This window comes from Rhinopithecus roxellana, chromosome 13 (genome assembly GCF_007565055.1).
Source record: "Rhinopithecus roxellana isolate Shanxi Qingling chromosome 13, ASM756505v1, whole genome shotgun sequence".
NCBI lineage: Eukaryota > Metazoa > Chordata > Mammalia > Primates > Cercopithecidae > Rhinopithecus > Rhinopithecus roxellana.
The window spans coordinates 96764494-96770493 of record NC_044561.1 but is presented as its reverse complement, the minus strand read 5'-3'; positions in this window follow the sequence as shown (position 1 = coordinate 96770493).

Genomic DNA, 6000 nt, shown 5'->3' with positions numbered 1-6000 from the left:
GTTTTGATAACCATTGCTTTGCAATATAGTTTGAAGTAAGAGAATGTGCTGCTTCCAGCTGTGTTCTTTTTTCTCGAAATTGCTTTGGCTATCCGGGTCTTTTGTTGTTCCATATGAATGTCAAGATTTTTTTTCTATTTCTTTGAAAAGTGACATTGGAATTTTGGTAGATTACATTGAATATGTACATGGCTTTAGCTAGTATAAACTTTTTAACAACATTAATTCTTCCAATCCATAAACACAGGATAGCTTTACATTTAATGTCTTCTTCAATTTATTTCATCAGTGTTTTATAGTTTAAAGTGTACATATCTTTCATCTCCTTAGTTAAATTTCTTGCAGCATTATTCACAACAGCCAAGATATGGAAACTAACTAAACACCCATCCAGGGAAAAGTGGGTAAAGAAATTATGGTACATATAAACAATGAAATATTACTTAGCCTTTAAAAAGAAGATCATGTCATTTGTGACAATGTGGATGAAACTGGAGGATGTTATGCTAAGTGAAATAAGCTAGACACATAAAGACATATACTATATGATCTCACTAATATGTGGAACCCAAAAAAATTAAACTCATAAAAGCAGAGAGTAGAATTATGGTTTTGAGGGGATGAAGAAGGTAATGGGGAGATGTTGGTCAAAGGGTACAAACTTTCAAACATAAGAGGAGCAGGTTGGCCGGGCGCGATGGCTCAAGCCTGTAATCCCAGCACTTTGGGAGGCCGAGGCGGGCGGATCACAAGGTCAGGAGATCGAGACCATCCTGGCTAACATGGTGAAACCCCGTCTCTACTAAAAAATACAAAAAACTAGCCGGGCGAGGTGGCGGGCACCCGTAGTCCCAGCTACTCGGGAGGCTGAGGCAGGAGAATGGCGTGAACTTGGGAGGCGGAGCTTGCAGTGAGCTGAGATCTGGCCAGTGCACTCCAGCTTGGGTGACAGAGCGAGACTCCGTCTCAAAAAAAAAAAAAAAAAAAAAAAAAAAAAAAAAAAAAAAAGAGCAGGTTCTGGGGATCTCATGTACAGCAGGAGTGGTGATGGGTACGTTAATATGATAGTGGTAATCACTATACAATGTATGTGTGTATCAGGTCATCATGGTGTACACCTTAAATATATTTAAACTTTGTCAATTAAATACTACATATATAAAATATAAATAAATATTTTTAAAAACAAGAAAAATCCCAGATATGCCTGGAGGCTTTCCTATTAGGTAAACTTGGTGGAGAGACCATAGTGCTCAGAAAACAGTGTGGAGCACGGGAAGAAAAGTAACTCAGAATACAATTCTGAAAGTGTTCATTAAAGCACACTCAATGTAGAATTAATTAGTCATTCATTTTATGGTTAATCCATCTCACTCAGGTTATTCCAAAAAGTGATAGAAAGACAATCACTTTCTATGTGAACAGAAAAGCTGTTCACATTAAGTTCCTTTTGTGGCTTAACTGAAGCTAGAAGCCAAATCAACAAAATGTGGGAATCGCCCAGTTTTGATTTTTAATTACTGATTGATATGGTTTGACTCTGTGTCCTGACCCAAATAGTAAACCCCACATGTTGAGGGGGAGAGTTTGTGGGAGGTGATTGGATTGTGGGGACAGTTTCACCTACACTGTTCTTGTGAGTAAATGAGTTCTCGCAATACCTGGTTCTTTGATAAATGTTTGGTGCTTCCCCCCACTGCTGCCTTGTGAAGAATGTGCTTGCTTCTCCTTTGCCTTCCATCATGACTGTAAGTTTCCTGAGGCCTCCCCAGCCATGCAGAACTGTGAGTCAGTTCAACCTCCTTTATAAATTACCCAGTCTCAGGTAGTTCTTTATAGCAGTGTAAGTCCTACACTGATGTAGGACATTAAACAAGAGTCAATTGATCTAAAATTTAAAAGTGCTTCTTTTGTTTACTGCTGAAAATGAAAGAGGACATGTGGGAATGCAATTCAGACATCTCTTGGTAGCTCCATAATGAAAATCACTTAAAATATATGACCGAGGTAAATTTTGGCAAAGACATCAGTACTTAAAATAGCCAAATAGTTCTAGTTCTGTCTGATTCTATGTTTGGCACTTTGGGACACTGTATTAGCTCTCTAACTAAAGTGAGGTAAATCCAAATTTGCTCTGAACTAGATAAGAACACTCAAATAATCAGAGATCTTTTCTCCCTATAATGCTTTCATGAGAAATGAACAAGTAACAAGTAGATTTGATTTCTCTTTTCCTTTTCCTCCCTCACTCCCTCCTTCCCTCCCTCTCTTCTTCCTTCCTTTCTTGATTTCTTCATTCCTTCTTTACAACAACCACTCCATAATGTCTCAAATGGTAGAACAAATATAATACAATTTCTATATTTTTCCTGAATAACAGCTGGTTCAAAGATAATACTTGGCCATAAACATGTTTCTGAGGTTTTCATTATAGGAAGCTAACCAAACTTAAAATTTTGAAAAATAAACTAAATTGTATTCAGGGATATTTTATTATAATTGTGTATAAGGTACATATAAGTAAAACATAAAATTTAATTTGCATTTCACTTTTAAGTTTTCATGTATTTTTCATCAGCATTCATTCCTACTATATTAAAGTAACTAACTTCCCTGGAGCGCCATCTTTTCTGCCTACTTAGTAGTTTACTTGTGTAATAAGACATTGAAACAGTAAGCTGCTGAATCAATACTAAGTCAGCAAAAGTCAACTGCAAGAAAAGCAGATCTATTGCTAACATTAATTTTTAAGGCATTTAATGAAATTATAGCTGTTTTACCTAATGATCTTATAACTTATTCTCTACTCTGGATCAGACCAGATACTGCCCATCTGTTAGCCACTTTATACATGCAAATTGGTGTTTTATTAATGAATTGTTTAAACCAAAAAAAATGGCTCCCTAATAACCTAAAAATGATTAGTCTCACTTTGTAAAAAGACAGCTTACCTATTTGATACACACCTACTGACATGAGTGATCTTAAGAGACTAATTTTCAGGATATAATAGTAATTGACAATTGTGGGAATTGACAATTTGGATTCTGGAACCTAAATGAGTTTGTTGTTTTTTTTTTTCCAAGAATTTTCTCAATCTCTATGCATTTATAAGTAGAGCATGTTCCTGCTTCTGTATTTTCTATGCTATCATTTCAACTCATTTTTCACTCCTTGTAGACCATTAAGTTCCACCACATCTTACCATTTCAATCTCTTACAGCATTCTCCTTCACCCCACGCTTCTGCTGAGTGCAAGGACTCTCTATCTCTTGCTTAAACAATTATAACAGCCTTTTAATTTATCCTTCTGCCTGTAATCTGGCTGTATTCCAAGCCATCATGCCCACTTCTACCAAAGAGATTTTTCTCAAAAGCAAAGTAAAGCCTAGGGCGAAAAGTCCAAATTCCTTTGCCCAGCAAAATATTGGCACCCCTTTCTCCTCCTCTGTGCCATCATACTAAGCTGCTGATCATTTCTTTAATGCATGTTGATGTTTCATGCCTTTCTGCCTTTACCCCTGCTGTTCCTCCTGCCTGGAATTCCCTCCCCCACCTTGTCTATCTGCCCAACACCTGCTCAGTTTTCATGATCCAACTCAAGTGCTATGTCCTCCCAGGAAACCTTTTCTGACCTTCAGCTGTAGGTGGTAACTATTCTTGGTTCAATTTCTGTACCTTGTATAAACTTCTGTTTGGTTGATTTGTATACATCACCATATTCATCTTTGTAGCTCCAGAAACTTAGCAGTGCTTGGAAAAGTAAAAGTCATTGAATGAGTAAATGAAGCAAGTGCAGCAGGAAATAGGTCTCCAAAGCCAACAGTTTTATTTCATTTGTGGCAAAGTGCCATTCAATTTAAATTCAAAGCCATTTTGATAGGCACAATCTCAGTTCAACAGAAACTCCAGTATTCATTTTGGGTTCCTCCAGAAGCTCACTGGATGACAAGAGTTCAAGTACAAGTAAGTTAGAGGGAGGTGAAGAAAACACAATTGGGGAATGGGAAGGTGAGGTAGGGAAGGGAAGGAAGCCTATGAAGGATGCATTCTTAAGCCAGTTATCACTGTGGCTGACTAAAATAGAGTCAGTTCAGATCATGCACCTCGGAATTACCGCTCCTAGAGGCAAATGGGTATTCATACACTAACTCCCATTGGTCACTGATTGAGGGTTGCCCCTAGGAGATATTAATTCCCTAGGGCATCTGGCCAGCAGCACATGGGCAGAATAAGCTGCACCAAGTGGGAAAAGCCCTTAGTTGGCAATCAGGTATGCTCTGGGGTGGTCAGGGCTGAGGGTGCTGTGGTAGACTTTGACATGGCAGCTACATCTGGTCTTCGGTGCTGTTGAGTGGTTATTGTAAATATAAGAGGATAAAATATGATATTTCTCATAATCTCTCAGCTCACATATATCTCAGACTATTTGCTCAGTTCAATATTAATTAGGGAAAGGAGCAGAACCTTTTGTTTCCCATAAGACAATTAGTGAAATATGTCCAATATGTCCAGGTGAGAATATCCACTAAAAAACACTGTCAAATTGATTCTCTTGGGTTGCTATTGTTCAATTTGAGTATGTTGTAATCGTAATTCTAAAGTCATTACCCTCAAACCCTTTTTGCCTTTGCCAAATTATCTCACCTGAATTAACAGGTAACCAAGATGAAAATAATTTACAGTTTACAATTGGTCCCATTAAGGCCCTATGGAGAGACGCACATAACTAACAGCTCAGAGATAACTATGCCAGGCTGCTAGGCTTTGTTGTGGCCCAACAAGCTGTGAAAGGTGCAGAAATATGCAAATCAGTAGATGATGAATCCCTAGGTATTAATTAGAAGTTACAAATATATTATTCTTTTAAATTAAAATATATTAATTAGAACTTACAAATATATATAAAATATTCTCCTGGAAGATTTTATCTTGTAAAGAAGCAATGACCATACAGAAATTCTCAAGCAAAGCCAATATATAAACTCTTCGTTGATTTTGTTGAAGTTCTCTAGATAACTTCAACTATTTAATGAACTATTTGGAGACACTTTCTACCTACTGATAATGCCTTCTTTTTACTTTCTTTTATGACTTGCATCACCTCCTCTGCTCTTGAATGTATTACTTACTTATTTGAGATAAATATATATCTGGAGAAATCACTCATAAAGAAGAAGTAACTCCAACAGTTGTGTCAATAACCAAAGTTTCATTTGTCAACTGGTTATTTTTTTCTGTGATACAATCAGATCTTTTCTGAATCCTGCACTTAAAATCTTTTAAGGCCGGGCGCGGTGGCTCAAGCCTGTAATCCCAGCGCTTTGGGAGGCGGAGACGGGCGGATCACGAGGTCAGAAGATCGAGACCATCCTGGCTAACATGGTGAAACCCCGTCTCTACTAAAAAATACAAAAAACTAGCCGGGTGAGGTGGCGGGCGCCTGTAGTCCCAGCTACTCGGGAGGCTGAGGCAGGAGAATGGCGTGAACCCGGGAGGCGGAGCTTGCAGTGAGCTGAGATCCGGCCACTGCACTCCAGCCCGGGCGACAGAGCGAGACTCCGTCTGAAAAAAATAAAAAATAAATAAAATAAATAAAATAAAATCTTTTAAAAACTTGAGGGCACTTTGAATTAAACTAACAATTATTTTTACTTTTTAAATAAACATTTCTGACCTCAAGCAGCTTACAATCGAGGAAAGAACCTATTTTATATGTACTTAGCCCCCTAGTAACTCTTAATTATTTATTTGAATAATGTTTTTGAAAATAAAAAAGATAAAATATTTCAATGTACCCAGTAAGTTAAATCAAACCTAAAAGGATTTATAAAAGTTTACTGAGATTTGTCACTCTGATAGGTACTACCAATTCATACAAAGAAAGTTTAAGGAATTAAGACAATTACAAATAAATGTGGCCAGGGAAAGGAAGCTCAAGACCACTCTGAGGTAGACAAGAAATAGTGTTAAAAGTTGCATAGACAAAGTATGGAATAG